This window comes from Lepidochelys olivacea, assembly GCF_965140295.1.
Source record: "Lepidochelys olivacea isolate rLepOli2 genome assembly, chromosome: 3".
Taxonomy (NCBI): domain Eukaryota; kingdom Metazoa; phylum Chordata; order Testudines; family Cheloniidae; genus Lepidochelys; species Lepidochelys olivacea.
This window is the reverse complement of record NC_140413.1, coordinates 200208563-200230904: the sequence shown is the minus strand read 5'-3', so window position 1 is coordinate 200230904 and position 22342 is coordinate 200208563. Positions and strand designations below refer to the sequence as shown.

The window sequence follows — 22342 nt, the reverse complement described above, 5'->3', positions numbered from 1 at the left end:
TCAGATCCCCAAATCTTCCTTTGCCATAGAACCATTGAAGATTAGGGTTGGAAGAGACCTCAGGAGGTCATCTAGTCCAACCCCCTGCTCAAAGCAGGATCAACCCCACTAAATCATCCCAGCCAGGGCTTTGTCAAGCCGGGCCTTAAAAACCTCGAAGGATGAAGATTCCACCACCTCCCTAGGTAACCTGTTCCAGTGCTTCACCACCCTCCTAGTGAAATAGTTTTTCCTAATATCCAACCTAGACCTCCCCCACTGCAACTTGAGACCATTACTTCTTGTTCTGTCATCTGCCACCACTGAGAACAGCCGAGCTCCATCCTCTTTGGAACCCCCCCTTCAGGTAGTTGAAGGCTGCTATCAAATCCCTCCCACACTCTTCCCTTCTGCAGACTAAATAAGACCAGTTCCCTCAGCCTCTCCTCATAAGTCATGTGCCCCAGCCCCCTAATCATTTTTTTTACCCTCCGCTGGACTCTCTCCAATTTGTCCACATCCTTTCTGAAGTGGGGGGCCCAAAACTGGATGCAATACTCCAGAGGTGACCTCACCAGTGCCGAATAGAGGGGAATAATCACTTCCCTCGATCTGCTGGCAATGCTCCTACTAATGCAGCCCAATATGCCATTAACCTTCTTGGCAACAGGGGCACACTGTTGACTCATATCCAGTTTCTCATCCACTGTAATCCCCAGGTCCTTTTCTGCAGAACTGCTGCTTAACCAGTCAGACCCCAGCCTGTAGCAGTGCATAGGATTCTTGCATCCTAAGTGCAGGACTCTGCACTTGTCCTGGTTGAACCTTATCAGATTTCTTTTGGCCCAATCCTCCAATTTGTCTGGGTCACTCTGGACCCTATCCCTACCTTCAAGTGTATCTACCTCTCCCCCCATCTTAGTGTCATCCACTAGCTTGCTGAGGATGCAATCCATCCCATCATCCAGATCATTAATGAAAATGTTGAACAAAACCAGCCCCAGGACCGACCCCTGGGACACTCCACTTGTTACCGGCTGCTAACTAGACATTGAGCCGTTGATCGCGAACCGTTGAGCCCAATGATCTAGCCAGCTTTCTATCCACCTTATAGTCCATTCATCCAATCTATACTTTTTTAACTTGCTGGCAAGAATACTGTGGAAGACCGTATCAAAAGCTTTGCTAAAGTCAAAAGTCCTACTTGTTGTCTGTTTTATCTGTTTAGATTGTAATGTTTACAGGGCAGGGACTATCTCTCATGTATTTCTACAGCACCTTCCATAATGGTGCCCCTGATCTTGTTTGGGGCCTCTAGGTATTTCCATAACTCAAATGGTTATTCACCAGTGCACCTAACTAATTGTGCACTTCCTGGACTATGCAATTAATTGAGGTACCAACAGGTTTTTGTAACTGCACCAGTGCCTCAAATAAATCATAGAATCATCTGGGGAGAGACCTGGAGACACACTCACCAGAGGAAACAGGCCGGAGATCCCCTACTCCAGGGGTTCTCCACCTTTTTCTTTCTGAGGCCCCCTCAACGTGCTATACAAACTCCACCCCCAACTGTGCCACAACTGTTTGTTTTCATATAAAAGCCAGGGCTGGGGTTAGTGGGTGGCAAGCAGGGCAATTGCCCAGGGCCCCACACCACAGGGCGTCCTGCAAAGCTAAGTTGCTCAGGCTTCAGCTTCAGCCCCTGATGGCAGGGCTCGGGGCTGTGGGCTACAATCCTGCATGGTGGGGCTTTGACTTTCTGCCCAGGACCCTACCAAGTCTAATGCTGGTCATGGTTGGTGGACCCCCTGAAACCTGCTCATGGCCCCTCATGGGTCCCCGGACTCCTGGTTGAGAACCACTGCCCTACTCCTTCACCAGATCCACGTGGGCTAGTTATTGTCCAACAACCTGTTTCCTGTCCGACCTTAATGCAGAAGTGTTCTGCTCTGCCTTACTGAGCCAAACAGAACCATGGCAACCTTCCCTGTTCTCCTTCCCCATGACTGCTTGCAGGGACTTCTTACCTCTAATGTAACTATGATATACTGGGTGATGCTTCCTTAGACCTGGGCTACACTGGGACAGTGGGGGGTGTTCAAACTAAGATACGCAACTTCAGCTACGTTATTCATGTAGCTGAAGTCGAAGTATCTTAGTTTGACTTACCTGGCCATCCTCACGGCAGCGAGTCAACCGCGGCAGCTCCCCCGTCAACTCCGCTTACTCCTCCTGCCGAGATGGAGTATAGGTGTTGATTCAGGGATCGATTTATCGCGTCTGGACAAGATGCAATAAATCAATCCCCAATAAATTGATCACTACACACCAATCCGGCGGGTAGTGAAGACATAGCCTTAGATTCTCAAAGGCTTGATATTCAAAGAAGCAGAGTTCCAGCCCTTCAGAGTGAAATCAATGTGAGCTGCAGGTGTTCAGCACCTTTCTAAAGACTGGATGGTCTGATTTTTAGAGTACTATGTGTGCTCAGTAGGAAACATTTAGTCCAACTTTTAAAGACAAATTTTCTCAAACTTCCAAAATATCTGTCCTCACTGAGAACTCACACCATGTCACGTCTGAAGTGATTATTGTTCATTTGGTTTTGCTCAGCTCATAGTAACACCACAAGTTTTGAATGATATGCTTATTTGGAGGTCCCATTGTTCGAGAAATAGTCACAAATACTTGGGGAAGAACAACTTACAATGGAACTGGGGTGAAAAGTTAAAGAGATTAGAAACTGTCTCACTAATAGGATCCAAATGTAACTGTAAAAGAGGAACTGTCATCAAACAGGTCTGTTTACAGTAGGGTCCCACAGGGATCAATTCTTGGCCCTACACTATTTAACATTTTTATCAATGGCCTGGGAGAAAACGTAAAATCATCACTGATATAATTTGCAGATGACACAAAAATTTGGGGAGTGGTAAATAATGAAGATGTTAGGTCATTTACTCAGAACAATCTGGATTGCTTGGTAAACTGCACAAGCAAACATGCATTTTAATACAGCTAAATATAAATATGTACATCTAGGAACAAAGAATGGCGGCTATACATACAGGATGGGGGACTCTGCCCTGGGAAGCGGTGACTGAGAAAGATTTGGGAGTTACATAAATTCAGACTGGAAATAAGGTGTGCATTTTTAATAGAGTAACTAACCATTGGAACAATTTACCAAGGGTTGAGGTGGATCTTCCATAGGTGACCATTTTTAAATCAAGACTGGATGCTTTTCTAAAAGATCTGCTCTGGGAATTATTTTGGGGTAGTTCTCTGGCTTGTGTCATACAGGAGGTCACACTGGCTGATCATAATTGTCCCTTCTGGCCTTAGAATCTATGAAAGTCTCTCTAGGTTCATATGTGGGTGCCCATCATTGTGGCATTTGTGTGTTTAGTGGGAACTCACCAAGAGCTAAAGCTTGTAAAGCCTACTGTGCTTTACTCCAAGCTCAAAGTGCCCAGAGTGTTACGAAGTATCTAGAAAGGATTGGTGTTCCACAATACGCCCATTAACACCCGACAGTAGGGTCAGTTCTGATAGACTCATCTGTTGTTTCCTCCCATCTTCCTCCTACACTCTCCTAAGAAGAACACAGCAAAGCCCTAATCAATTTATAAAAATTATCAGTAGTCCGGTACCATATTTGTAATCTTCCAGTGGTATATTATATTAGATCAGCTTTCCCCTATGTTGCTTTAACCTGAAAGGATAGTTGCTAAAGTTCACCTTGGTATTGGTATGAATTTAATCCAAAAAGAGGCTATTCTTCCTCCTGGTGTTATGTCCTTTATCTTGCACGTCCCCTTTCGACCTAGATACTGTAAGTGTTGATTTATCTTTGACCTTTAGGCACTGTTCATCCCATAATGTTGGATAAGAAGAGCTCTCAAGATTGGCATTTGAAAGAATCTTAGTTCAATTTAAGATCCTTCGTGAAGGGGGTTGGGGGGGAGGGACTTTTGCATGAAGATGAAAAAGTCATTTATTGAATGGAATCTAAAACCAATCTTTTCCTGCTCAGATACAATGATATTTAAGAAGAAAAACTTAATAACCCACTCGTTTTATTACATCAACATAATAGCAATGATTTTCCCAGCAGTTTCTATAGCTGTTATGCTAAATTTGAATCTGTAGGCAAATAAACAGTTCCTGAGATGAGACACTGGGAAAAGCCCGAGTAATAGTAGCAAGGAGAATTAGGATAGAAGACTTTCATTTTACAGGTCTGAAGATTTCATTTAAAAGAAGATTACAGAGAGGCAGCCAACTTGCTACTTAGGTATATTTGAAAAGTTAAGTTCAAAGAATCATAGAATCATAGAATATCAGGGTTGGAAGGGACCCCAGAAGGTCATCTAGTCCAACCCCCTGCTCAAAGCAGGACCAATTCCCAGTTAAATCATCCCAGCCAGGGCTTTGTCAAGCCTGACCTTAAAAACCTCTAAGGAAGGAGATTCTACCACCTCCTTAGGTAACGCATTCCAGTGTTTCACCACCCTCTTAGTGAAAAAGTTTTTCCTAATATCCAATCTAAACCTCTCCCACTGCAACTTGAGACCATTACTCCTCGTTCTGTCATCTGCTACCATTGAGAACAGTCTAGAGCCATCCTCTTTGGAACCCCCTTTCAGGTAGTTGAAAGCAGCTATCAAATCCCCCCTCATTCTTCTCTTCTGCAGGCTAAACAATCCCAGCTCCCTCAGCCTCTCCTCATAACTCATGTGTTCCAGTCCCCTAATCATTTTTGTTGCCCTTCCCTGGACTCTCTCCAATTTATCCACATCCTTCTTGAAGTGTGGGGCCCAAAACTGGACACAGTACTCCAGATGAGGCCTCACCAATGTCGAATAGAGGGGAACGATCACGTCCCTCGATCTGCTCGCTATGCCCCTACTTATACATCCCAAAATGCCATTGGCCTTCTTGGCAACAAGGGCACACTGCTGACTCATATCCAGCTTCTCGTCCACTGTCACCCCTAGGTCCTTTTCCGCAGAACTGCTGCCTAGCCATTCGGTCCCTAGTCTGTAGCTGTGCATTGGGTTCTTCCGTCCTAAGTGCAGGACCCTGCACTTATCCTTATTGAACCTCATCAGATTTCTTTTGGCCCAATCCTCCAATTTGTCTAGGTCTTTCTGTATCCTATCCCTCCCCTCCAGCGTATCTACCACTCCTCCCAGTTTAGTATCATCCGCAAATTTGCTGAGAGTGCAATCCACACCATCCTCCAGATCATTTATGAAGATATTGAACAAAACCGGCCCGAGGACCGACCCTTGGGGCACTCCTCTTGATACCGGCTGCCAACTAGATATGGAGCCATTGATCACTACCCGTTGAGCCCGACAATCTAGCCAGCTTTCTACCCACCTTGTAGTGCATTCATCCAGCCCATACTTCCTTAACTTGCTGACAAGAATACTGTGGGAGACCGTGTCAAAAGCTTTGCTAAAGTCAAGAAACAATACATCCACTGCTTTCCCTTCATCCACAGAACCAGTAATCTCATCATAAAAGGCGATTAGATTAGTCAGGCATGACCTTCCCTTGGTGAATCCATGCTGGCTGTTCCTGATCACTTTCCTCTCATGCAAGTGCTTCAGGATTGATTCTTTGAGGACCTGCTCCATGATTTTTCCAGGGACTGAGGTGAGGCTGACTGGCCTGTAGTTCCCAGGATCTTCCTTCTTCCCTTTTTTAAAGATTGGCACTACATTAGCCTTTTTCCAGTCATCCGGGACTTCCCCCGTTCGCCACGAGTTTTCAAAGATAATGGCCAATGGCTCTGCAATCACAGCCGCCAATTCCTTCAGCACTCTCGGATGCAACTCGTCCGGCCCCATGGACTTGTGCACGTCCAGCTTTTCTAAATAGTCCCTAACCACCTCTATCTCCACAGAGGGCTGGCCATCTCTTCCCCATTTTGTGATGCCCAGCACAGCAGTCTGGGAGCTGACCTTGTTAGTGAAAACAGAGGCAAAAAAAGCATTGAGTACATTAGCTTTTTCCACATCCTCTGTCACTAGGTTGCCTCCCTCGTTCAGTAAGGGGCCCACACATTCCTTGGCTTTCTTCTTGTTGCCAACATACCTGAAGAAACCCTTCTTGTTACTCTTGACATCTCTGGCTAGCTGCAGCTCCAGGTGCGATTTGGCCCTCCTGATAACATTCCTACATGCCCGAGCATGAAATCTTTCTTTTTATAAGAAGAAAATTGCACGTACTGGTTATGCTAAAAGTAAGAACTATTTGCACTAAAGTTATGGCTTGTAAAGTGTTTTTTAAGTATAAAATAGGTTTATTTTTAAAATGTTAATTCTGTTTGTGCATTTAATAGCATGTTGTGTGTTGTCAGGGTCACCGTTTAACTTTTATATTAAGTTAGTTTAAGTAAGTTAGTTAGTTTCCTCTTTCACAGCAACAGGTGCAAAAACTACATTTTAGGGGTAGAAGGAGAGGAGAAATGTGATTGTAAAACCACTAAAATTGGGAAAGGATTCAATAGCAGGTGCAAGAGATTCTTTTCCGTGCTGGATATTTAAAAGGGTGTCCTGGATGGGCCAAACCAGACATACTTCAGCTAGCCCCTCCTTCCACTTCCTCTTTCTTTCTTTGCACGCACCTGCCTCTTAGGTTTCAGTTGTGCTGCTGCTTTTACAGAGCTCTCCGCCTTCTCCCCCACCCTTAAGCCATGGGCTCTGTGCAGACCTGGGGCCATGGATTGGGAAAGGGTCTGTAGATGAATCAGGGCACATGTAGGGGTGATGGCCCAATTTGTTCCCATGTCTAGAGTCTGGGTTTACCTTACAGTAGCCCTGCCCAGAATATTTACTCAAGTTTAGTCTCCGCAAATGTAGTAATTGCTAGAGGTGTAGGCAAGAGAATGCCAGTGTTACTCCTGTAGTTGTAGAAACCTGCATAATTACTGGAGCAGCTTATTAAAAGCATATTTATTGGCAATGTACTCAAAATAGTCATGTAGCAATTTTTACTTAACTGATTGCGTAAAATAGTTACTTGTGATTTACCTAATTTTGGACAGTAATTTGAAGTACTGAGACATAGTACAAGAATTGCTTTGTGTAAATTACTTCGAGGTTAGTCATGGCCAATAAATATTGTTTTTCACTCAAGTATTACAAATAAATAGACACAAGCAGAAGTCAGTAAGGCCCAGATCATCCACTCTTGTCTCCACAAATATAGAAAACTCAGCTCAGGGAGTGGGTAGTGCCTCTTCAGTAGAACTACTGAGCCCTTTGTGGTATCCCGCAGGAGTCCCTCTGTGAGTGAATACCAGGAATTGAGATCCATAGAGTTTGGGGGCAGGAGAGGATGGAGTTGGGATTAGCCACTTTCATTCCAGCTGGTCTATGGCTATCCATGCAGTTATCCTTTTAGGAGTTAATGCTGCTTCCCAATGGATCTCTAGGGTCTGTGGAGTTGTGAAGTTCTATTCCCGGCCCGCTCCATGCCAACCTAAACCATCCCACCTGAGATAATAATTTCTGGAAAACTTAATGATTTTCACTTAGCTTTTATCGTCCATTAACTTTAAATAAATCTAGGGGTCCATGTTTTGGGTGGTGGCTGCATACACCAGAAAATCTGCATGAGAAGCATAGAGTGGCAGCTTTATGGCCCCACTGTGTGTCTCCCCCACAAACCAGTGCAGCTGTAGAATCCCGGCTCTTGAGTCACAGAGGGGCCTTGTGAGATGGGAGTAGAGTGTATTGTCTGAATGTTTCAAAGACACCAGCTTGTCAAAGTCCTTTTTTTGATTTCATAAAAGCTAGCTTTTTCTATCGTTCCTTTGGAGCACCCTTCAGAATTTAATACAGAATTATATCCCCACTATAGAATTCTATGGGATTTGGTTTTAAAATCAAGAAGTAACTATTGACAGGATATCATTATTTCTATAAGGTGTCACAAATCAGAGAGTGGTGAAAGGCAGGTAGATCAATCCTAGAATAATGAAGGCCCTTTTCTCGATGAAAAGAGGTTACCTCAGGTTAATCAGAGACACCTGAATCCAATTAAGGGCTGCTGGTGACCTTTAAAAATACCTTTTCTGATGAGAAAGGAGGAGGGATGAAAAACAAGCTGTAGTAGGGAGAAAAGGTTTCTCTTAAGTGGAAGATTCTTCTCCTCCCTATAGGGGAAACAATAAAGTTTACTTCTGTTTAGGGATGGGCTAGCATCCAGAAGTCAGCGTAATAAGTCAACGCCCTGGGGAGGGAGCAAGGAAATATATTTCCTTTGTGTTGTGAGTTTGGATTTTTTGCTTAAGAGAACTCCTCAGCCTACCCTGAGGCCCCTCTTGTAAAAGTTGAAAAATAAATCAAAGTGAAAAATTTAAAAAACCCTCTGGAGTCGGACTAATTTACTCCAGCCCCCCACAGCCAGAAGAAGAAAAGCTGAGGCTGGCAAAGTGAAGGAGGTACCTTGCCACAAAGGTGTGAGAATAATATCTAAAGAAGCCTATTGATTTGATGCCTATTAAATTATATAGAATTTCTTCATTAGGACATCACCAAACAATAAAGCATAAAAGAAAATATCAGACTTTGTTCCTTAGATTTCTCCGAAGGTTCACTGACTGCTTTCCAAGTCAATAGTAGAGTCTTAACTCAACTTTCTCTCTTATTCAAAATCTAATTTCACATTCCTGATGTCTGCTTCTACCAAGATAAACTATTTACCAAGTTGCATTATGATTATATTTAACTACATGTTTTACTTTCCTGATATGTTGGTTCAGAGAAATAAGGTCTTCAGAGAAGCTACGGGACCAGAACTTACTATGGTGTTGTAACTTACCCTTAACATTATCTTCTTATTAACTATTGTATCTAAGAAAAAGTTTAGTGGCCAGAAGAACTTTGTTGAAGTCAGTTAAGCAAATAAATTTTTATAAACCTCAACTGAAGAATAACTATGTGAAACTGTTTTCCATTAGGATGCAAAGTTGCACCTCTGTTACACAAGTTTCAAATGTTGTTTAATAAGAAGCAAAACTTGTACAAAAAAGCAAAGTAGTACAAAAAAAGTAACTGCTATCCTTGTAATATACGTACTACTATATCGTATCACACCAAAATTCTGCGTAGTCAACTATCCTGATTCTGGCCTGCTCATATTATATGACTGAAAAGAAAGTACAAAAAAAACCCCTAATGACTTAACCTTCTAATACAGGAATTTTCTTATATTTTCTATCAAATTCTTTATATAGTATATCTTAATATTATGTTTGCTTTTCTTGACTACCATTGTGCATTGAGCAGGTGTTTTAACTGAGCTGTTTACAATAATACCCGGGCCTTTAAAAAAAAAATTCCTTAGTGATTACAATTCATTTAGGGCCCAGCCATGTGTATTGAGACCCTAGAATTTTTTTGTCTTCCTCGGCAGCAGGGGGCATAACTCACTTGCTAGTTTGAACTGGTATAAATGGTGGCTTTGCTTAACTTGAAGCCTTTAAATCAAGATTTGAGGACTTCAGTAACTCAGCCAGAGGTTATAGACCCATTGCAGGAGTGGATGGGTGAGGTTCTGTGGACTGCGATCACGATGGTCATGATGGTCTCTTCTGGCCTTAAAATCTAGGCATCATTAGTTCAAATTATTTCTTCCAATGTGTGTTACCTTGCTTTTGTCAACAATGAATTTCATTTGCTGTGCCCATTCACCTACCGTAGCTTTGTTAGATCCCATTAAAAAGGGTGTCTTGGATGGGTTAGAGTTATCTACAGCTTACTGTAATCTCAACTAACCTAAGTCATTTTGTATCATTTCCAAATTTTGCATTATGGATAGCTCAATGGAGTTCTCTGCTCAATGTGCCGCAGCAATCAAAAAAGCAAATAAAATGCTAGAGTGCATAAGGAATTATATTGTCGCCTGAGGTAAAGCAATTCATCCTAGTCAACCCATCTCAAAAACAGGCATAGCAGAAATGGAGGGGGTTCAGAGACAGGTGACAAGAATGTCTAGGGATGTGAAAAAAACCCTCTTAAATAAAGAGTGATTGAAAAGATTGGAACTGTTTAACTTAGAGAGAGGCCATAATAGATGTATACAAAATTATTAACAGTATAGGGAATTAATTTCTATTCACCCCTTTTGCATAGTATAAAACCAGGAGGCCAGTCACTGAAATTAAAAGGTGAAAAATTCAAAAAGCCAGAAACTTTAGCCAGGTTCTTTGAATATTAACCTGTTCCTGAATAAGTAATAAGTAATGTATGATGTTGTATGTTAAGGTTTTACTGTAACTTTGCCTTAATAAAAAGTTGGAAAAAAAACCACCAAAAGTTTTTGTCTAGCAAATGCAAAATTAACCTGTGGAACTCTTTGCCAAAGGATAGCATTGATGATTAAACATTTATACAGAGAACAAGAATATCCAGTGTTGTTGTAGTAACCACCCTACAACAGGATTTCTTGCATGTCTGTCTGAAACAGCTGATAGTGGCCACTATTGGTGACAGGATATTAAATGGACCACTGATACTCATCCAGTGTGGTTTTTCCTATACTAGTTTTTGGTATGATGTGACTCCCATGGATAATGAACTCTAATTGTGCTGTAGGCATTGTTAATTAATTGCCCAACCATCATTACAGTTTCAACAAATTCCTGTCTCTTACTTAGGAGAGGTGCTCTTAACTTGGGCCTATTGTCTGTTTCAGAACTAGTTGTTCCAACAAGCAATTGTTGAAGGTGTTGAACAAATGCTTCTCTAAACTTTGTGCCATTGTGACATACTGTATGACCAGTACATATGTGAGTAGCTGAAGCAACCCATAATTACTGTTTTGGGTTAGTTTTCTCAAAATGCTCTGCCCTGCTGAGTTACCTTATCCCCAGTAAATGAATTTGCCCTAGCTCTCGACAGCATTCCTTTTTTTGATGCCATTAGCCCTGTTCTAAAAAGGCCTTGTCCTCCCAACTGTTCTTCCTCTTACACCTAGGTCCTCTGCTTCTCCCCACCTGTAAAAATAGCAGCTGAGGCCCTGCTCTGGTCCCTTACCACCTTCCCCCCTCCCACCAGCAGGGTCTGGGCAGCGCACCTCATCCCCATCTCATTAAAGAAGCAGTAGCACTTTGGACACTGTGGTCCTCGCCTCCCCTTCCCCTTAAAAATAGAGATCCAGGGCTTCTAGGTAACACTTCCACTCCTTGCTGGTGAACGAGATTGTCAAGCACACAGCTTGCTGCTGGGATGGCAGGGAAATTTTGGCAGAAGTCTCACACACATGCAGAGCCCACAGTGGCTGTCTCACCCCCACACTCCAGTAGAAGCACCAGAGCTGTGCATTTTCAGACTAGGAAGGTATCAATACATTAGCTTACACTCTATATGCATTTGTTAGGTTTTCTTTGCAGCCAAGTGGTTTTTCAGAGGTGGTGGGTGTTTTGTTTTGTTTTTTAAATGAAAGCTTAGGTTCTTCAGAATTGATGGCACTTGCCCAGAAAAGATTCATACTTATATGGGTGAGTGGATTTTTCCAATCTAGGTATGTGTTTAGGACAGTACACTTGGAGCAAGGCTCAGACTCCTGGATTTATGTGGCACTGCAAAATAAACACTTGTGGAATCTTGAGAACTAGTAAATTACTAAAGGTGGCCAGAATAAACTAACCTACTCAGCTGTCATTGTAGAGCATTACAATCCGTGATCCTTTGTGCTTTGCCGTGACTCCTGCTTTGTTTAGTGTATGCATGACTCTCAGATCCCTAAGATGATCAAATTATTTTGATGCCAACACAAAAATGAGATCAACAATGTGAAGGCAATAGTTGAGGTCTGTGAGTCTATGTGTGTTCCTGGTGCATTAAGCACTGCTGGCAGCTTTCCTCAAAATTGCTATTTTCCTCTGTCAGTGACAAATGCTACCTTGAGACAGCGTCTGTAATTTTAAATTGTCAAGATTGAGGATTGTGATGTCTATTTGCCATGCGCCAGGAACTCCAGAGATACAAGCATTCTGGTAAAGCATATGCATTTGTTACCAGTAAACTATTATTTTACCTGTCATCTGCGCAGAATTTTGGCTCTGTTTCAGGCCTTTGCACAATACCATGGGTGAAGCCCTGGGATCCATTGATGATTCAACCATTCCAGCCTGTTGTGTAGTATCAGTTTATAAATCTGTAAATGTTTCTCCTCGAGGAAAAAAACCTTGTAAGGAGCTGCATTTTATACTAATGAATTCTCTGGCCAAGTGGGTTTGCTGAGTCAGAATGACTTAACTTGCATGTAACTGTATTGGTGGATCATGCCATGTAGATCTTTGTTGAGAATTCAGACTGTCCCCATTTACTAACACTGAGTTTGAGCATCATAAAGTGTCTGTCCATTCAGTCACATTCTGCAGCTTGCCAAATCAAATGTCAACTTCTCATAAATTCCATGTCATATAAAACTGATACAACAAGTTCCTGAATGACAGAATTTCTGGGACACACTTTCTGAACTGAGAATAATAATGTCAATATTACACATCACAGAACTAAACAAGCTAAAGTCCTTTTGAGTGATAGGGCTTAATCTTCTCCTCTCTTTCCCACCCACCCCCCACAAAGTTATACATAGTCAAAACACTGGGATGAATGATTAGTACAGATGCTGCAATATTCAAATTATTATATATAATGGACCAGGATCCTGTTGTGCTAGGTGCTGTATAAACAGAATAAAAGACATGCTTGCCCCAAAGAGATTACAATCCAAGTATAAGATAGGAGATAACAGATGGTTAAAGGTTGGGGGGGGATACAAGGAAAAAATATGAATCCAAAAGTCTATGTGTTCATTGGAAATAATCATGCTGCAATTAGACGTTGTGATCCATGCAAATGTTACTTTTACTTAGGCATCTCATAGGCACTCAGGGTTGGTTTGTTGATTTAGTGCATTGGGTTTTCACCTGTATAAGTCTCTCTTTGCGCAGTGCCCTCAATCCCTTTGTCTCCAGTGATTCTGTGGTTAGCAGTTATACTCCATGTGTTGCCTCTTGCTCCCCACTTACCTTAGTTTGAGTAGATACTGAATTCACTGTGTGTAATGGAAGATGGAGCAGCAGCAGCACCGGTACTTCCGAATGCTCATCTCACTTCCAGGTTATTCTTTAACATATAAATGGCCAGCCAACAGAAGAACAAGCATAGCAACCGATTTTTATTCTTCTATATACTGGTTGATAGAGATAATATTAGATAATAGGCACTATAAAAGTTTCAGAAATTACCTGGTTTACAAAACAGGTGGTGTTTCTCCAGGTTTATGGTCTTTCCCAAACCTCCCACATCATATGTTTTTGATTGACCCTAAAAGTTTTCCAAAGGAAATTCTTTCAAGTCATGTGTGGATGTCAGTGAAGTTCCAAGCACTCCTAGAGTGCCACGTTAGTGACAAATAGCCAGTCCTTAGGGATGGGGTCTATGCACCCCAAAAACCTTTGATTCAAGTTTAATTTGGTGCAGGGACATTATGTTTATAACGGTATCCATTGGAGTATATAACAGATACTGCTCCTGGAATCTTGGCGAGTATGCAGGGGTAGAAGCTGAGATCCCCTTGTCCAAGGCTGAGAGGAATCTTGAATAAGTGTGTGATGAGTGTCTACATAACCTTCCAAAGTTAATTTAATGGTAGAATATTCTCCTTAGTTAATCTATATCCTATATGATGTCTTTTCTTGTGTACTGTTGTCTTTTGACCTATACAACTTATCTTCCTCCTTAATATTGTCTGTGAATATATCTTCTACCCTTCCAGCCTTCTGCATTCAAAAACATCATTTCTGCTCCTACTGCTAGAAGGCAAACTTTCATCATTCTGTGGAATGAAGCCTGTTCTGAAATGGCCCTGTTTGGTGGCAAATATTTCCTATCTCATCTGATGGAGGTGGCTACATAGAAAATGCTCCTGATAAATGCTACTGGTGAAATCTGTACAATTTTTGCATGCAAACCCTTTCATCTTCAAAGTGCTTCTTATACTATGATGATTTAAAATACTCCGATGAAGTGAGCTGTAGCTCATGAAAGCTTATGCTCAAATAAATTGGTTAGTCTCTAAGGTGCCACAAGTCCTCCTTTTCTTTTTGCGAATACAGACTAACACGGTTGCTGCTCTGAAACCTGAAAACAGGTGTCTTTTGTAATGCTGGCCTGCAGACACTTATTTCACAGCACTAACTTCTTGATCTTTTGGTCGTAACACAATCATCTTCCTTGAGGAAATAATAGCAATGAACCCAGCCCAGTGATGTTGTTTGTGAGGTACATTGCTCCCCGGATGAAATGCTGCTGAGGATGAGGACTGAAATAGACTGTAAATGACCATTGAGTGGAAAGATGCTTGCTATTTAAAATGACAGGATTGGTTCCTCTTTATTTTGTTCTAGACAGCACAGAGAGTAATAACCAGGTCCATAAAGCTTTTACCTTATTTTAGGCCAATGTCTGTAACAAGCAGGTTCTGGCAGGCAAATGATTCTGTAAGATGGCACTATTTAGAAGATCAAACAGGTTCTGTAAATTCTCGTAAACCTTTTTTTTTTTTTCCTTGTTTCAGTTGCCTCCTTTTTGGCTAATAAAGTGCATTACGTAGCTACAATTCCCAGCAGTATTCCTGCTGGGTCTTTGTTAGTAGATATAGAGGGCTTAAAAAAAAGGGGTCATAATATTTGGGTTCCTCCAGCACAGAATGGAGGAGTTTGTTTTCGCTGGTTCAAGGGTTACGATACCACTCTTCTCCCACAAAGGCAGAGAAAATCAATATATTTCTTTATTTTGTGTTCCCCTCAAATTTTCAGTTTCTAAAAGATTCTGTGTTGACTGCTCATCCTCTGTAATTCTAGGATTTCCACAGACTCATCAATAATAAGGTCATTCTCTCACAAATGAAGGTTGGTGCCAAAATAGTTTTTATCTTTTCTGTTTCTAAAAGTGAAAATTCATCAAATAAATGTTCAATTGACACAATGTCAGGGTAACCCCTGCTTGGATGTAGTGCTTCAGGATCGCTGTACTGAGCCTCTAGGGGGTCCTACTCTATGTACTAAAACAATAATGGGTACCAGAGCCCTCGGACTCCATTTCCCAGTATGTTTGGAGTCCGGGGTGGGGACAGAATGGACTAGAAACTCCCATTAAGGCCAATAAGAACGGCCATACTGGGTCAGACCAAAGGTCCATCTACAGAGCCCTGCAAATCTGCAGATATCCGTGGACCATTTTTGCGGATAGGGTGCAGATACAAATTTTGTATCTGTGCAGGGCTCTGGAGCTGCAGCACAGACTCACCAGAGCAGGTGGAGGGACCCAGGCTCCCCACAGCTGCCAGCACGGCTCTCCCTGACCTGGCTCTAGCTGGACGGGGGTGTGGGCACAGAACCCCTGCCCAGCCTTGATAAGAGCCGGGCGGGCAGCTGTGGGGAGCCGCAGTGGAGTCTCCACCTCCCCTGGGCGGGGGACCCAAGCAGCCCCCAGCCTGTGTCCCTGCCCCCCAAGATCCCCCACTCACGGCAGGTGGAGGGTCTGCGCTGTGGTTCCTCACAGCTGCCTGCCCAGCTCATACCATGGCTGGGCTGAGGCTCCAAGACATCCCCCCTCCACCGGAGCTGCATTGGAGAGAGCCGTGCGGGCAGCTGGCATGGAGTCACGGACCCTTCCCCTGCCCTCGGCTGGGCGGGGAGCCTGGGGGGCAGGGACATGGCTGGGGCTCTCAGACCCCCCCACACTCACTGCAGGCAGGTGCAGGGTCCACCGAAGCTCCAACAATTGCCTGGGCTCCCTGGCTGGACTCCATGCTGGCCTGGCTTGGGGGACAGGAGGGTGGGGCCTCGGGGGGGAAGAAGAGGGGAATGGGGAGAGGTCCGCTCTTGTGAAAAGTGAGCAGGCAAGCCCCCCCACCCCCATTCTGGCACCACTGGTCACTGTCCGATGTCTTTGCTGTCTGCTTGGGACTTAACTATCTTGAGTAGTTTTGTATCATCTGTAAATTTTGCCACCTCACTGTTTACCCCTTTTTCCAAATCATTTATAAATAGTTGAATGGGACTGGTCCCAGTACAGACCCCTGGGGGACACCACTATTCACCTCTCTCCATTCTGAAAACTGACCATTTATTCCTACCCTTTGTTTCCTATCTTTTAACCAGTTACCAGTCCAAGAGAGAACCTTCCCTCTTATCCCATGACAGCGTACTTTGCTTGAGAGCCTTTGGTGAAGGACCTTGTCAAAGGCTTTCTGAAAATATAAGTACACTATATCCACTGGATCCCCCTTGTCTACATACTTGTTGACCCCCTCAAATAATTCTAGTAGATTGGTGAGGTATGATTTCCCTTTTCAAAAATCACATTGACTTCCCCCAAAATATTTATGTTCATCTATGTGTCTGACAATTTTGTTCCTTACTATAGCTTCGACCAGTTTGCCAGGTACTGAAATCGGGCTTACCGGCCTGCAATTGCCGGGATCACCTCTGGAGCCCTTTTTTAAAATTGGATGTGCTGGGCCAGTGATGAGCCAGAGCTGATCAGCCCATCAGCCTGTTTCAGAGACAGTGGCAGATTACTGCATGGGCCAACAGAGCCCCATCCCGGGGGCCCCGCAGGAGCAGCCAGAACTCTAGCCCTGCCCCCTGCTCTTCCTCTCCTACCACCCAGCTCTTCCTCTTCCCCCTGAGGCCCCGTCTCCAGCCCAGCCAAAAGCCTATGGAAACGTTGTGAGCAATATTCTCCCCACCCCTAGGTAGAGCTGGCTGAACGGCTCACCTAAACACTGCGCCACGCCAGACGGAGGGCCCCCCGCTTCCTCGGCTGCACCGGACTGAGGCCCCCCGGCCTTGTGCTGGACCGGACCAAACCCCCTTCCATTTCCCCCTCCCCCCTGGAATTGGCCTGAGCTCCTCTTCTCTCCCCCCGCACAGAGCTGGCCCTCTCCCCGCCCCAGTGCGCGGCTGGCTGAGCCACTTGATGAAGCCCCCTTCCTCCCCAGTTTTGGGACGACTGCCTAGGCTGGGAGCCTGGGCAGCTGTGGGGAGCCCTGGACCCTGCACCTGCCTTGGGCAGGAGGCTGGAGTGCCCGAGAGCAGCCCCTAGCCTTTGTTGCTGCCCCCACAGGACGCGCAGCCCAGGGCAGGTGGAGAGTCCAGGGCTCCCCACAGTGGCTCGGGCTCCCTGCACAGCTCTTACCATGGCCTGGCTTCTGGCTTCTGGCCAGGCCAAGGGGCAGGGCCTTGTGAGGAAGGAGAAGAGTAGAGGGAGGGGCCCCATTGCCAGGAAGGTGGGAGAGTGAGGGGCCCAAATGTTCTTTGTGCCCAGGGCCCCAATGTATCTTAATTCGCCTCTGCTCAGAAACAAAGAGACTAGTTTTAGTTTCAGTTTTGGGTTTAGGAGCTGTGAGAAGCAGAACAGATCAGGAAGGTTTCGATCAGGGAGTCTTTGAACTGCCATGGTATCCAGTGCCTGAGTCAGATAGTTCCTGGCCGATGGAGATTAGCATCCAGAGTGACAGGACACAGAGCTGGCTGCCAAGAGCCAGCTAAGACCTTCACTGGTCTCCAGACTAGGGAGCCAGGAGGGGACCCTGTCCCACCCAGGGGCAAAGATACTATGAGGGGGAGCCCTTTGAGGGGAATTGTTTATGCCAGTCAGCATTCACGGTGCTGGAGCACTCCTCTCTGTGTACTACCTGCCTGGAATGGAGCCAGGAGGGAGCTGGCACTCAGGAAGAATTGAGAGTGTGGTGAGGTGGGAAACTGGTTGATTTGTTGATGTTGTAGTACTTATTAGTTAACCCTTTCCTTTCAAGGTCCTATTTTCCTGCTCTCAGTAAAGTCCCCCTTTGTTACATTGTTATTTTTGGTTTCAAAGTGAGTAGCCTGTTAGTCTGTATCAGGAAAAAGAACGAGGAGTACTTGTGGCACCTTAGAGACTAACCAATTTATTTAAATAAACACATTTTAAATAAATTTGTTAGTCTCTAATGTGCCACAAGTACTCCTTATTCTTTTTGTTATTTTTGGGTGTGTCATTTCTTTGCTGGGGTTTCTGTTGATGCACTTCAAAGTTTCATTCTGTGCTGGCTTTTATACTCCCGTACCTCTTAGCAGCAGCATTCATTTTCCCAAGGCACAGCACCCCATGTGTCCTGGGCTCAGTGAGGAACCATCTTGGGTGGAGGCACAATGTGTCACAAAAAAGAATCCAGGATGCAATCCATGCAAGGAGAGGGAAAGGCCACTCTAACTAGCAAGCACTAGGTAGAAACTCAAGCCGCATCTTGGGGACAGGCTACATGAGCTACCTCCTCAGTTACTTAGATGAATTTAGTATAGAGTCTCTATGTCTGAATTCAGCTGTGCATTTCAACAGAGTGAAGGTGCTTATTCTGACAGATACAGCTATCTTATTCGTGGCTGAAAAATCTCAAATCTCTCACTGTAAAGATTGCAAAGTGTTGTAAGGGAGTAGGAGGTTGTTCCTCTACCCAGTGGTGTTGGTGGCAGAACTCCCATGTATTTTACTGGGAGAAGTGCCAAGTCCCAAATTCAATATTAATATATTCGAGCATTTTATGTAGACAGTAGCATCTTCACTCAAATAACTATTCAATATAATCAGTCCTGCTGAATACCTGTGGAGGTGTGAAAGGGAGCTGCAGTAAAACCATAGCTGCTTTGGAGTTGAAGTCATTTACACTCAAAACAGCTTCTCTCCTGGATATATATTCTAATGATGCTTTTGTATTTGGAACTGGTCCAAGACATTTCTAGCATGATCGTCATTCATGTCTAGGCTCATAGTATTCAATAGAATAGTTCATGTTCAGGACACTTCTGAAGACTGGGTTAAATGGATCTGGAATAATTCTACCATATAATAGATATGCTGGATTATCACTTGTGCTTGACTATGGAAAAGTTTTGAAATTGAAATCAATTTGTAGAAATGACAGGTCCCAATTAATATGACAATTCCCTGTGTAAGTACTATTCACACCTTTGTGTCTGATTCCTCAGAAGGCATATTCTGCTGTGAGTTTGTACTGTGTGCCTAGAAGTTTGGCTGTAGTTCGATTAAAGTTCACTAGAAAGGGTATTCCTCTATAAAATTTGTGCTTGTGGGAGGTGCAGGGGAAGGGTTGCTTGCACAAGCTTGATGCACCAGAGGAAACAATTAATACTGTTCACTTAGGGTAACATTTTTCAAAATTACTAAAGTGAGAGAGGCTCCTAAATCTCATTAAAAGTCAATGGGATTGAGAGTACAGCTACACAGCAAAAATACAAACAAACAAATAAACCCTCAGCAATGAGTCTCAGAACCTGAGTCAATTGACTCACGCTCATGATGCTCATGCTGCAGGACTAAAATAGCAGTCTAGATGTTTGGGCTGGAGCCTGGACTCCAAGACCCTCCCCTCAAGAGGTTTGAAATCCTGGGCTCCAGCCCAAGTCTGAACATCTACACTGTTATTTTAAGGCCTGCAGTGTGAGCCCAAGTCAGTTGACCCAAGCTTTGAGACCCACTGCCACAGGTCTTTTTTTGCTGTGTTGATGTATGTTTTAGGCTCCTAAGTCACTTGGGAACTTCTGAAAATTTTACCCTCAGTCTATATAGGCTGTTTCTCTATTAGGTATATGTTTTCTCTGAACCTTCAGCAGGGACCATTCTCTTGCATACAGTCGAGGGTACTGTAAACATACTGCGACCATATATGAACCTGCTTTTAATTGACTGAGCTTCACTGTTTAGGATGTGAGTCAATGATACTTTCTTGTTCCTAGTCAAAATACCTGCTGTTGAAACTCTTGTTTTGGCAACTTGTAGATACAACGGTTCTATGATCATCCCTAGCTTATGCTTTGTCTACACTACCATGGTAAGTCGACCTAAATTATGCTACTCTAGCTATGTTAATAACACAGCTGGAGTCGAAGTAGCTTAGGTCGACTTACTGCAGTGTCTACACCACACTGGGTTGACGGGAGATGCTCTCCCACCAACTTAACTTACTCCTCTCATTCCCAGTGGAGTACCAGAGTCAACTGGCGAGCATTCTGCCATCGATTTAGCGGGTCTTCTCTAGATTCCCCTAAATCGCAGCAGTGTTGATCCCATGGTAGTGTAGACAAAGCCTTAGTAACAGTATTCCTGTTAAAGATTCTGGCATACCTGATCTGAACTGACATCCTGGGTGATTGTATCAGAAATGATTCCATGTAATTACAGTAAACGATACCCTATCTTTTAAGCAGTACTCGTGGAGATCAATGGAAGCATATGGAGCTGTGTCAATAACACTTCTAATTATTGGGTCTTCTGATTGAAGTTATTTCAGGTTTTTTTGTTTTGTTTTCTTTTGCTTTCAGGGATGATTCTTTTGCTGATCATGTAAGATTCAGACCTACAATCCACACTTGTTGTGGAACTAAACTATTTATTAAGGATATCAAGGAATAGGTTTCTGGGGAAGATATTGGGTACGGCATTTGTCCTGGCAAGTTTAAGTAGATCCACATCAAATTCCTTGATACTCAGTCTGCATCTTGATGGTTTTCCTTACAGGACAGAACTATCATCAACCACTTCAGACAGTGACGAGCAATACATGTTTTCCTTCAATGCTAGGGAGGCCCCTAAGACCATGGTATTCTGCCTCTGACCAAGAAAGCTCACTGTCAGATAGCATTTGGATTACATTAGTAATAATCACTTTCCTCTCATCAGCCTTCTTCCATAGGAATGCACTGTCATAGGTGTCTGTGTACATTTGGAACGGCTTCTTGAAATCTGTGAAATTCTGAACAGATGTCGAAATCATGTGATTGATTGTTTTCATCAAATATTTCTTGATGTTGCATAGCCCTCTTGAATTCTGTGTTCTCCCTACTGAAAGCTACAAATAGATCAACCAGATTAACATAGTCTTTGATCAATTTCCTGTAATAATCAGTAAATCCCAGCTATTGGCAGATCTACATTACAGTCTGTCAGTTGAGGGAAATTAGAGAGTTTCATCTCTTTTTGGATCAGATTTTATCCCTTCTAAACAAGACGTGGTTTGCAGAGCACTCTTTTTCTCATCTACATAAGTGACACTGGAGTTGTGATATCCAGTCCTGTTCCTTCAATATGAGGAGTCCCATTGCTTCTGCAAATGCTGACCAAACATTGTAGAAACTACAAACAAATAGGCAAATGAGAGGGGATTTTTAAATCAGGTATGCCAATACAACGTTCATTAGATTGTGAAAGTCCTGGGAACATTTCAAAGTCCAAAAGCATAACTTTGAAATGATAACACTCTGCTTGTAAGATGAATACTGTATTATCTCTTAACTCTCCATCTACAGCTACCTGTCAATAGCCTTGCTGGAGGTCTAGCATCAATTAAGGAAAAATGATTTGCAGTACCAAGTCCAGGTCATAATCCACTTTGTGAATAAAAAATAAGCCTCCATTAACTATTATTTTGTTATGTGTTCCAACATCAGTGCAATAGCTTCGCTCTTTCCTTGTTGAATTACTAATGTTGGTGTTGGGCAGAGGCTATTAAAGGGTTCAATTACGTAGTGATGCTGTCTTTAACTAATCTGTGTCTATTATCTTCAGCCAAGCTGATGAAGCCCTATAAGATTGGTGTTGCCTGTCCTTTGTTACTTGTGTGTCATTTAAGGTGTCTCCCTCCATCCTGGACATAGGCAATGAATTCCTTCGGGCGGCAGGGCTTAGGACACTTAGATTAGGTTGGGAGCTCCCTAGCATGCTGGCTTTTGTGAATCCCAGTCCTAGGTACTTATCTTGCCCCATTTATTGTATAGGGAGCTTAAGTGCCTAACTCAGGCTTTGAGAATGCCAGTGATTTTATAGGTGGCTGAAAGAGAGACATGGCAAAGTTGAGTGTTGCCACACCTATATTCCTTTGTGAATCTAACCCTTGGTTATTTGACTAGTAAACTGGATACTACTGGTAGTGTATGTGAGTGGCATTTAAATGCCTTGGCAGAGATGACAGAGATCCTTTGCACAGATTAATTGAAGATATCTAGTCTCCAAAGGGCAGGCTAATCCTTAGCCAATATAGTGGGTTTCAGCTTGGTCTGGGGCAGAAGTGCTGAAAAGGCAAAGCCTGCAATAGTGTGAGAATTAGCTTCTCCGGTATTAAAGATGGTGGTGGTTCTTGGGCATTGTTGTTAATTCAAAATAAAATGACAACCCTGGTTGACAAGACCTGTTTGTAACAAGATAACACACTGTCTGTGAAAGGCAGAAATACTGACAAAATATGATGTCTTCCTTTTGTTAAACGT

General features: G+C 43.4%; 1 protein-coding gene across 2 annotated transcripts in view; it reads left to right on the top strand.

Moving 5' to 3' along the window:
- Positions 1 to 22342, top strand: part of SPTLC3 (serine palmitoyltransferase long chain base subunit 3) — a 131776-nt gene that overhangs the window by 22132 nt on the left and 87302 nt on the right. Inside the window, exon 1 of one of the 2 annotated variants that reach the window (XM_084623556.1) lies at positions 17740 to 17777. The exons of the other annotated variant lie outside the window; for it this stretch is intronic. The gene's annotated coding sequence lies outside the window, so the exon portion shown is untranslated. Of the gene's footprint in view, positions 1 to 17739; positions 17778 to 22342 lie in introns of those variants that run through there. 2 annotated transcript variants of the gene reach the window in all.